This window comes from Panthera uncia (genome assembly GCF_023721935.1).
Source record: "Panthera uncia isolate 11264 chromosome B2 unlocalized genomic scaffold, Puncia_PCG_1.0 HiC_scaffold_24, whole genome shotgun sequence".
NCBI classification, from domain to species: Eukaryota; Metazoa; Chordata; class Mammalia; order Carnivora; family Felidae; genus Panthera; species Panthera uncia.
Window position 1 is genome coordinate 87,161,412 of NW_026057580.1, and position 10,671 is coordinate 87,172,082.

General features: G+C 42.5%; 1 pseudogene; it reads left to right on the forward strand.

The window, feature by feature from the left end:
• The first annotated feature begins 411 nt into the window (after nt 1-411).
• Nucleotides 412-9,470, forward strand: LOC125939142 (actin-related protein 2/3 complex subunit 2-like; annotated as a pseudogene).
• Nucleotides 9,471-10,671: the final 1,201 nt, after the last annotated feature.

Consider the following 10,671-nt stretch of genomic DNA (forward strand, 5'->3'; position numbering starts at 1 on the left):
TTTATTCTCCCTTCCATTTCATGGTGTCTTCCACTCCCAACCCCCTAATCAGCATGTGTGTGCACGTGCACATGGAGGCTTACATCACTATCGAGGTTTTGCAAAGGGAAAGGCTGTATTGCTAAAGGCTCCAAAACACACCTGCTCCAAAAGCACAGAGAGAGAAATGATGATGGCATGCCTTCCTGGAATAGCAGATTTTTTCCCTGTGAAACTCAACGCACGGAAGTGATGTTCAAGGCCCTCGTTAACTTCGAAATATTATGTTTCTGCATGTAACTATGGGAATATTTGTTTTGCTTTGCTCTCTTCCTCACTGGTACACAGTGAGAACCAACCAGGAGGAGGGATGGCAGGTCAGGAACCAGGAGACACTCTCACTGGTATGGTTGGAAGGGGAGAGGGGTCCTGATGCCCCAAGCCAATCTGCCGGCTGCAAGTCCTGAGCTGCAAGGCTGTAGGGCAGTGAGGGCAGTGCACACGTGGCTGCCCTCCTTGAACTCGCGCATCCTTGAACTTGCACAGGAGGCTTTCTTTAGTGATGGGGGGCGTGGCCGCACCAGACTGGCCTGGTTCTCTGTGGTGTGTCTGCTCCTGCTGAGGTGGCAGATGGAGTGGCCAAGAAGTAAGCTGTCCTAATGGTTTCTTTATACACACGTTTAGACCCAGATAAAAGCCTGCATACTGAACAGGGTATAAAATGGCTGATTTTCTTTCCAGCTAGGGCAGCTTTTTGCTACAGTTTCCTCAGCTGAGCTGAAAAGGGAGCAGGAAGCCTGAGGATTTATTTTGGAATGCACACGCGCACTCACGGCTCTAATTTATTTATACATACGCAAGCTTTGTGACATATCTCTGAAGACACTCGAGTCCTCAGGCTTGGAGCTGAAAGACAAGCCTATTTGAGTGTAAACCCTTTGGTTTTTCACAGAATAAGAGCCTTTCAATTTGACTTCATTGATCAAAAAGCCAAACTATTATGGGGCACCTGGGTGGCTCAGTCAGTTAAGCCTCTGACTTTGGCTCAGGTCATGATCTCGCAGCCTGTGAGTTCAAGCCCCACATCAGGCTCTGTGCTGACAGCTCAGAGCCCAGAGCCTGTTTCAGATTCTGTGTCTTCCTCTCTTTCTGCCCTTCCCCTGCTCATGGTCTCTTTTGCTCTCAAAAATAAATAAAACATAATTTTTTTAAAAATAAGCCAAACTCTTATTAAACAGGGAATGTAGATAATTTAAACCAGAAAGCGAAAGAATCTAGAATTGCTAAGTGTTAATATATGTGAATCACTTTGTTAAGAAAAAAAATTGTTGATAAAAAACCGGAGAATTGGTATCATCAAAGTCATTGAGATCTGCTGGAACAGAGAATGTCTGTGAATTAAAACAGGTGACATCCTGGGATCTCCAAGACATGTTTCAGCTTCACCAAAACACACCCAATAAAAACAAACAGGTCACTTGTTTAGTCAACTTGGGTCCGGGACAGTTTTGGCTATTTATACAGATACGATAGGAGGTCTGAAGCTTACATGGCCAACCCTGAATTGGTAACCACATGAAGTGACCCTGTGAAGGTGGCTGTGCCGTCAGCCTACGTCAGCTGGAAAAGTGGTACAGCGTCCAGTGATGGCACACAGCACATTGTCAGTGTGGATGCGGGACAGCACTGCCTCTAGGACATGTCACATCACTGAGGTGGCTTGTCACCCAGGGAGGTGGAAAAATCAGAGAAGCTTAACTCCGGGGCCTCCGGTTCTTATGTGTAAAATAAGGAGGTTGGAACAGATGGGTATTTCCTAAATGATGAGCCATAAAAATTGGATTCGAATATGGATAAGTTTAGAAAAGCCTGGGCTTAGTAAATTAAATAGGATTCTTTATTTAATATATTTAAATTTATTTAATACATTGAATCTTATTTCTTTGACTTAATATATTAACAATACTATACATCCTCCTGAAAAGGGGATAATAAATTATGTTTTCCAAAGGTGTTTGAACACAGAATTCTTTGAGAAATGCTGAACTAGCAGGTCTAATTTTCCATAATTCCAGGGAAGGAATGAGGCCATGAGATACAGCAGTGGGGAAAGAGACACTTGGCTTCTGCTTCCAGAGTCTCCTTCATGACGTCACAAGAACGGGGAAGCTGGAAGGACCCCTGGGAGTCCTTGTGACAACGCCAGGAGTTCTAATTTTGCACAAGCAAATGACATCGGCCCTTTCTAATTAAGGTGAAATATGTTTAGGTAGAGCACATAATGACCTGTGATGTGATGGTTGAGTTGCTGAAAAGTTAACTCATCCCTTCAGAATTCTGGAGCCACCAATAATGCATCCCTTAATTCCAGTCCTGTTCTTTGTATCACGTTAAGATGCCAATGCCCTGGGAGAGAGACCCTTAAACCTAATATATCATTAATGTGTATGAGGCTGAAGCTGTCAGATCTTTTCCTGAGGGAAGATTTTGATTAAAAAAAAGGAAAGAAAGAAAATATGAAAAGCGTGAATATTGACTGGCATAGAGAGGAAAAAGGAGAAAAGAGGGATTGTAGAAATAACATAAGAGAGTCTCAGATTTTATTCTGTTGCATTGTCTCAGGTTGGCTTTCTGAGAAGCAGAGCCTCAGACAGGATTCTTGTGGAAGACGTTTGTTGATGGAATCCTCTCCAGAGAGAGAAAGTTGCAAGAGCAAGATATCTGACAAAAAGGAAAGCTAAGTCAAGACGAGCTATGGCCTAGCTTCAGCCAGGCCCCACAGGGGACATGCTGACCACAGCTGTCCCACAGAGTTTGTCATGCCCCGAGGAGAGGCCAGCCTTTTGAACCTCTGTGTAAGGCAGTCACTGGGTGCCAGCTGTTCTACCGTCCATCCCTGGGGCAGGGCATGACCTCCCAGGCAGGAGACTCTCACACAGCTGAAGGCTCGGCCTTTGTGACAGGGGAAGGTGTGAGCCATCAGAGGCCAACACTCACACCAGCTGGGGCATGGTCGCCTCAGCCAGATGACAGGATCCAGGGGGGCACGGGCTGCACCCATGACCCACCCGTTCAGAATCGGTCTGGTTTGCCTTGACAAAAGTTCAGGTGACTGGAGTAGCGTATAAGATTCCTCATGTTCCTACACACCTTGGAGTCCTAAATGTTGACAAGAGGCTTCTCCACTGACGAGAGTTTGACATTTCCTTGGGGAGAAATTAACCACACTCCAAGCTCTTCTCTCAGTTCCAGAAATTATTATTATTTTTTTAAGTTTATTTATTTATTTAGAACAAGTTGAGGAGGGGACGAGGGGGTGGGGTACAGCGGATTTGAAGCAGACTCTGTGCTGACAGCAGAGAGCCCGATGTGGGGCCGGAACTCATGAACTGTGAGATCATACCCTGAGCTGAAGTCAGACGCTTACCGAGCCACCCAGGCGCCCCTAGGTGTCCTCGTTTCCAGAAATTATAAAGAGTTAAAGGAATTCTGGTGATTTCCTGTCTGTCTGGATTATTTTTTTCTTTCTTTTAAAAGCATTTTTTAAAGGCCACCTGACATGCTCATATCCTTTTGAGCAATACTAAAGTTCTATATTGAAAAAAAAAATAGGTGTGGCAGGGGAGGATCTATCTTTTGAAAAGAAATGGCTGGCTTCATAGCATTAATTTTTCTCTTACAAATCTGCCTGAAAGAGAGAATGAAAGAAAACGTGTCTTTTAGGTTCTTTACCATAAAGCAATTCTAGACCAATTTCAAGGAGATTTCAAGGTAATCCTCAGCAGTTCTTCGTGTAAAGTAAGAGTAGTGTGCTTCTTATTATAAAGGTAATTTGATTTGCCTGATAATTATTATTTAGCTATTAAGTCTTTTCTAGGGTGTGCCTTGGAGGACAGTTAGAAGCTTAGATTTTCTCTTTCAGAAAGCCTCCGGTTCTCTTTTTTATGGGTTCGTCGAATGAGTGGGGCGGGGGGGGGGGTACAATTCTGCTTAATCCAATGCCCTGTCTCTGCTGGTGTTTGGCAGCTCATGTACGTGACCTCAGCATCCTGCGTATTTTCTAAAGTGGCATTTCTAGTCCTTTTGGAAATTCATCAGGGAAAGGTCCATGAACATTTCTAGAGTATCTTGTAAAAAACTGTATGCTTCTGGAATCCCAAGCATAAGAGCCAGGAATCGTAACAAAGTCTAGGTCAGTAGGAAGACAAAGAACACTCCTTGTGTGCTTCTGTTAAGAGGATTTGTCCATCACCTTCATCAGATCACATGATCTGTTTTATTCTGCAAGGGCCTTGCACAAAAGGCACACTTAAAGTAAACTACAAAATTCCACATCTTCCTGCCTGCTGGTCAGACTATATTCCTTTTGATGGGGTGCATGTGGTGGCAGGGCGGGGGCGGGGTGCAGTCAGGGGACAGGATGATCTTTCCCTTCCCAAAATCTATGCTTTTAATTTTCCAGGCTTTGGCTCTATATTCATATTCAGCCCTTGGATTTCCAAAAATAATACTCCTCCCGGCCCCCTTCCCCAACCCAAACCCTCTTATTTTCTTTCTGAAAAAAGCCTGGCTTGTGTAAATAAAACATTGCCAAGGCTTTGCTTCTAAGCAATTGGGTCTGCTCTGAATTTACAAAATCCATGCAACAATTCATTTGACTTCAGACTCCCTCCCCTGGAAAGCAGTGTATATCTTGAGTATTCTTGTGAAAGCCAAAACACAGCTTGAATTCTGGAGATGTGCAAGGAAGGACAAGGAAGAGCAGCTACCTACTGTAGCCAAACACTGGTCCCAGTACATCAGTACCTGTTTGTAGAATTAAATCGAATGCTGCGGACGTAGCTAGAGGTTTCCAGCAGGTATGGGGAACCAAGCCATTCTCACCAGCTGGCAGCACATCCAGGCCTTCCTGGAGGACTACACAGCACAGTGACTCATCCTTTGTCCTTCTCACGCATCAGAGAGAAAACAGAGGTCCTCAGATAAAATTGCCGTCAATCCCTGCCCACTCCCAAACTAGCCCCAGTTGGTGCCCAGTTCTTCCCCCTCCTGACTCAAAACAGGAATCATTCCTATTTCCATCTAATGCTGATTCTGGAGAATGTCTAATTGTCTGTTAGGACATGAAGTAAGTGTCTCCGTTTCTCTGACTCCTTGGCTGATTCAACATCTGTCACATCTGTCACTCCACCTTTGTGCTCCTCTGTTTTTGGCTCTGCTTTCCCGGTTCTGTGTCTCTAGACACATGTCTGTCTCCCACTGGACTGTAAGCTTCTCAAGCGTGGAGACTGTGCCTTATTTGTGCTTACCTTCAGAACATACCATACTGCTTGCGTGTGATTGCACTCCTTACAGGGCTGTAGAATGTGTGACCGAATGTCACATGCTTCGAGGAAATTAATATGGGAACATTCCATAAAGTAGGTAGAAGAATGAAAAAAATTTGTTGATGGGGATAACTGTGAGAAAACTATTGTAATCATTTAGTTGCTAGGCAAAGAGCACTGGACTAGCCAATTGTGGCAAGGAGAAGGACTGTGCTCAGGCTCGTAAGGAGGAAATTGGAATCAGAGAAGATTCCTGGTTGGCAAGCCACTGTCAGATCTTTACAGGGGCACCTGGGTGGCTCCGTCGGTTGAATGCCTGACTCTTGATTTTGGCTCAGGTCATGATCTCCCAGCTCATGAGATGGAGCCCTGTGTCAGGCTCCATGCTGATAGCACAGACCCTGCTTGGGATTCTCTCTCCTCCTCTCTGTGCCCCTCCCCCTGCTCATGCTCTCTCTCAAAATAAATAAACATTTAAAATAAATAAAAATCTTTACAATATTCATTCATTCATTAAGTATGCAGTGCCCCTTCTCATGCCAGGCACTAATTTTCGGGCCTGGAGATACAGAGATAAAACAAAATAAGAATATAAACTCAGAAGAATCAGATTTAAGTACTGCAGTCAATTGTTTTAAGCTTGCCAAGTTTGACAGGTATTGGCAGTTGGAAATCTAGGACTGGAGCTTTGGAGAGAGTTCAGATATTGAGATAAATATTTAGGAAAATATTATGCAAAGGGAATAGTTACTTTAGGATTCCCAAGGGTAATTATTGCAGGAAGGATTAAGAAGAAGATATAGTCTTGTGAGATCTTTGAAATATATATTTGGAAACATAAAGAAAACATCCTACAAACACTTGAGCAAGAGAAACAGAGGTTATCTCTTTTGAGGGAACACCAGCTAAGACACATTAAGGCAGAAGCTGAGCTAGTCATCAGGACTAGTCACACATATTCTGGTCTTCCCTTCCTTCTGGAAACATGATAGGATTATCTGTCCTTAATCCTCTTTGAATTAGGTGAGACAGTATGACTTGCACCCTGAGTGTAGTATGCCTGACTCCCAGCTGGAAACTTTAAGAGACAGAACACAGTTTGCCAAGTGTCCTTCTCTCCTATGTCCTCATTAAATAATATATTTAGATGAAGCCATCTATTAGGCTGGGTCCCTGAATGACCACGTGAGCAAAGCCACCTTACTGATCCGTGCTGTACTTGTAGCATGAGTGAAAAATAAACCTTTGTTGTGTTAAGCCACTTAGCTTTAAGGGTTGTTTGTTACTGCAGCATTACCCAAGTGATCCTGACTGATACATAGGCTAAACTGCTATAATTAAGAACTCAAAAATCTGTATGCCACATAGTCCTTCGTGGTCACAGGTTCCTTCCGTTTTATAGCCTTCCCAACCTCCTTGTGTGTTTCCTCATTCTCATGGTCAAAAGTTGTTCACCAGCTCCACATTCACACTCCAGCCCCACGAAAAGAATGAAGGGCAATCAACTTATTTTTAAGGAAGTGACATTAAAGTTGCACATATCACTCTTCCACACATTCCATTCATGAAAGCCTGGTCACAGAGCCACACCTAACAGCAGGGGTGGCTGGTAAAAGTAGTAACCAGCAGTTATGCACCCTACTAAATCTGGAGTGAGATCAATTCTTTAAAAAGAAGAAAATGGGTGGATACTGGTGGCAATTTACAGTGGCTGCCATAGGGTTCATGGCATGTCCAAGGAGCTAACATAAACGTAGTATAGCTATGGCTGGAGAATATAGTGAGATAGAGAGGGTGGCTCAAGGAGAGGTGGCAGGAAAAAAAAAAAGAAGAGATGGCAGAGATAAGTGAGGTCAAGATCAAGGAGGGCCTTCCAAGATTTATTTAAAAGTAATGGAAATCCACTGAAGAGTTTTAAGTGTGGGAGCAACACAGTCAGATTTGCATTTTAGAAGATTCTTCTGTTTGCAGGAGGGAGGTTAGATTGAAAAAGAACAATTAGGCAGCTTTTGTAGGATCTAAGTAAGTAAGAGCTGGTAGTCACTTAACTCCATAGCAGAAGCTCTGGGGACAGGGAGAGGAAGATGAATTCCATTGTTATGTAGAATCCAGAATCAAGAATACTGAAAGGTGTGGTGAGAGCTATGAGGGCTGAGGGAAACCAGAGGGTTAAATATTTTCCCAGATTTTCTGGCTTTAGGATTGGAGTGGATAGTGCTATCAAATCCTGGAGGGAAAATTCTGGCAGAGAATCAGGTTCACCGGGAAAGAAACAAGAGTCATTTTGATCACATTGTGTTTAAAGTGCCTGTGGGGTGTCCAAATGGAGATATTTGGCAGTTAGTTATATGTCTATGGTCTTGAGTCCAAGTGAGGGATCTAGGATAGATCTGAAGGATTGGGAATTGTTAATGTATGGATAATAATTAAATCCAAGGAAATGGCCAAAATGGCCTGGAGAAAGTGGGTTGGGAAGAAAAGGGGAGCTCTGAAGAGCATCAGCATTTGAGGAATGGGAAGAGAGGGAGGGGCCTAACATCATAATTGAGAAGAAAGTGCCGGAGGGAAGACGGAAGAATCAGGAGATACATGGCTTCATGGACGCTGCAGGAAGCAAGAGTTTCAAGGAGAAAGTGAGCAAAAGTCTAAAATGTAATGAGAAATAAAGCAAAACAAGACCAGAAAACAGTTTAGATAAAGTATAGTCCAAACAGTACAAGGCAGAAAGCAAATGAAACTTCAAATCATTAAAAAAAAAAAAGAAGAAGAAGAAACATGCAATAAAACGATTGAGGTGAGATCAAATAGAACAGCTATGTCATAAAAGGAAAAGGGCAAAGCAAAGATTTTCAGATTATTTTTTAAATTAAAATTCAACTATGTGCTGCTTACGTGATGCTTGACAGAAAACACGATATCACTAACAGTTTTTGATGGAATAAGCAAATACCACTGAGAGAATCTGAATACTATGATTAATAAATACTACAGAATGGCTAATTCCACAAAGAAGCCATTCCAGCTTCAGGAAATCATACAATGATTAAATCTGAAAGCCCGAAAGATGAAAAATGTTCTGAAAACATCATCAGGGTAAACTCAAAAGCGCTTAAAAGCAACAACAACAATAAATCACTCAGCCTAGGTGGGTGAGGTGGCAGTGGTGGTGGCTAGGTGGCTGGGCAGGTGGGTTCAGGCGTTGGGGCCAACTGCTGCCAGGATCCTGCTGGAGGCAAACAAGTGCATCATTGAGGAGATGCTGGCACTCAATTCGAGAATGCAGCCCCTCACAGCAAACCAGAAGCAGCAGTCACATGTGCAGATTTCGATGGAGTCTGCTATAGTATTTCAAATCCTAATGGAGACAAAACAAAAGTGATGGTCAGTATTTCTTTGAAATTCAGCAAGGAATTGAGGCACATAGTGCTGATGAGTTATTAAAGAGAGTGTATGGGAGCTTCTTGGTAAATCCTGAGTCAAGATACAATATCTTTTTTGCTATTGTGACTTTGGAAATCTGCCGGCATCCAAGATTCCACTGTGCATCAGGTTGGCATGTTGAAATGAAATTGTTTTGCCTCTGTCTTTGAGAAATACTTCCAGTTCCAAGAAGAGGATAAAGAAGGAGAGAACAGGGCAGTTATCCATGTAGGGATGATGAGACCATGTATGCCGAGTCTTAAAAAGACAGAGTCACAGTCGTCTTCAGCATAGTGCTTACGGATGTTGATGATGCGGCCATTGGAAAAGTGTTCATGCAGGACTTTGAAGAAGGAGGCAGAGCCAGCCATACAACCCTACAGGTCCTCTTTAGCCACAGGGAACCTCCTCTCGAGCTGAAAGACAGATGCTATCATGGGTGACAACACTGGCTATCTTAGCTTCATGCTGTTCCCTCACTACACCAATGCCAGTCTTAAGACAACACCATGTTCTGGGTGATTCCCACGTTCCGGGACTATTTGCACTACCACATCAAGGACTTTCAGGCCCATATTCACACAAGTATGCAGGCAAACACATTCCTCAAGGTGCTAAATCATGCATGCCCAGGTGCCAAGAAAAAAGAAATGAAAACAATCACTGGGAAGATGTTTTCATCCAGCTAACTCTTGGGAACAGGATGAGGAAGTGGCTGGCAACTGAAGGCTGGAACACTTGCTACCAGATAATGTAGCTTTAAAAGTAATGGAACACCTCTTCGGGTTCTTAAGGGATTCTCCATTTTGGTTCCATTTTGTACATGTTTGGAAAATAATCTGCAGAAACAAGCTGTGCTTGCAAGGAATTCGTAGTTCTCAGGAATTAAAAAAAGGAAAAAGAAAAGCTGTGGGGTGGGGCGTGTGGGTGGCTCAGTTGATGAAGCATCTGACTCTTGATTTCAGCTCAGGTCATGATCTTGTGGTTCATGAAATCAAACCCCAAGTCAGGCTCTGTGCTGACAGTGCAGAACTTGCTTGGAATTCTCTCTCTCTCTCTACCCCTCCCACATGTTTTTAGGGGTCATTTTTAATGATCTCTGATGACCAAACCAGACTTTGGAACATTCTCTGTCCTCCTTCTGACTCTACTTGTGGTGAGTCCATGTTCATTATAATCTCAAAGGAGAAATAAAACTTTGTAAAAAAAAAAAAAAAAACAAAAACGACAAGAAACCAATCTTACTCTGAGCATTTTGGTAACTTTTTTTGTGTATGTACTTAGCTATACTTTAAGTAGTTGCTTTGTATGAGATGGTTAAAAAGGCCAAATATAAAGGTGTTTGGTTTTTTTTTTTTCCTTTTTTTGTCAGTGAAGTTGCTATTTATTTATTTATTTTTCTGGCCTGTTTCATATATGCGTGAAACAGTGTTGTCCAACGATAAACTAGAATTTTATTTTTCTGAATTGTTCTAAAAAAAGCAATTAACTGAAATGAATTATAGATTGAAATGTAAAATGCAAAACTATAAAACTTCTAAGGCAACATAGGAGATAATCTAGGTGATCTTGGGCTTGGCAATAATGTTTTAGATACACCACCAAAAGCATAATCCATGAAAGAAAAAATTAATAAGTCAGGTTTTATTAAAATTAAAAGGTTCTGTTCTGTGAAAGGCTAGCTAAGAGAATGAAACAAAAAGCTTCAGACTAGAAGAAAGTCTTTACAAAACATATCTGATAATATACAAGGAATTCTTAAAACTCGATAAAAAGAAAACAAAAATCCAATTAAAAAGTGAAGAGAAGAGGGCATCTGGGTGATTCAGTTGGTTGGTGTCCAACTCTTGATTTTGGCTCAGGTCATGATCTCACAGTTCTTGGGTTCGAGCCCTGCATGTAACACCACACTGAGCCCTACATCAAACCCTGCATTGGGCTCTGT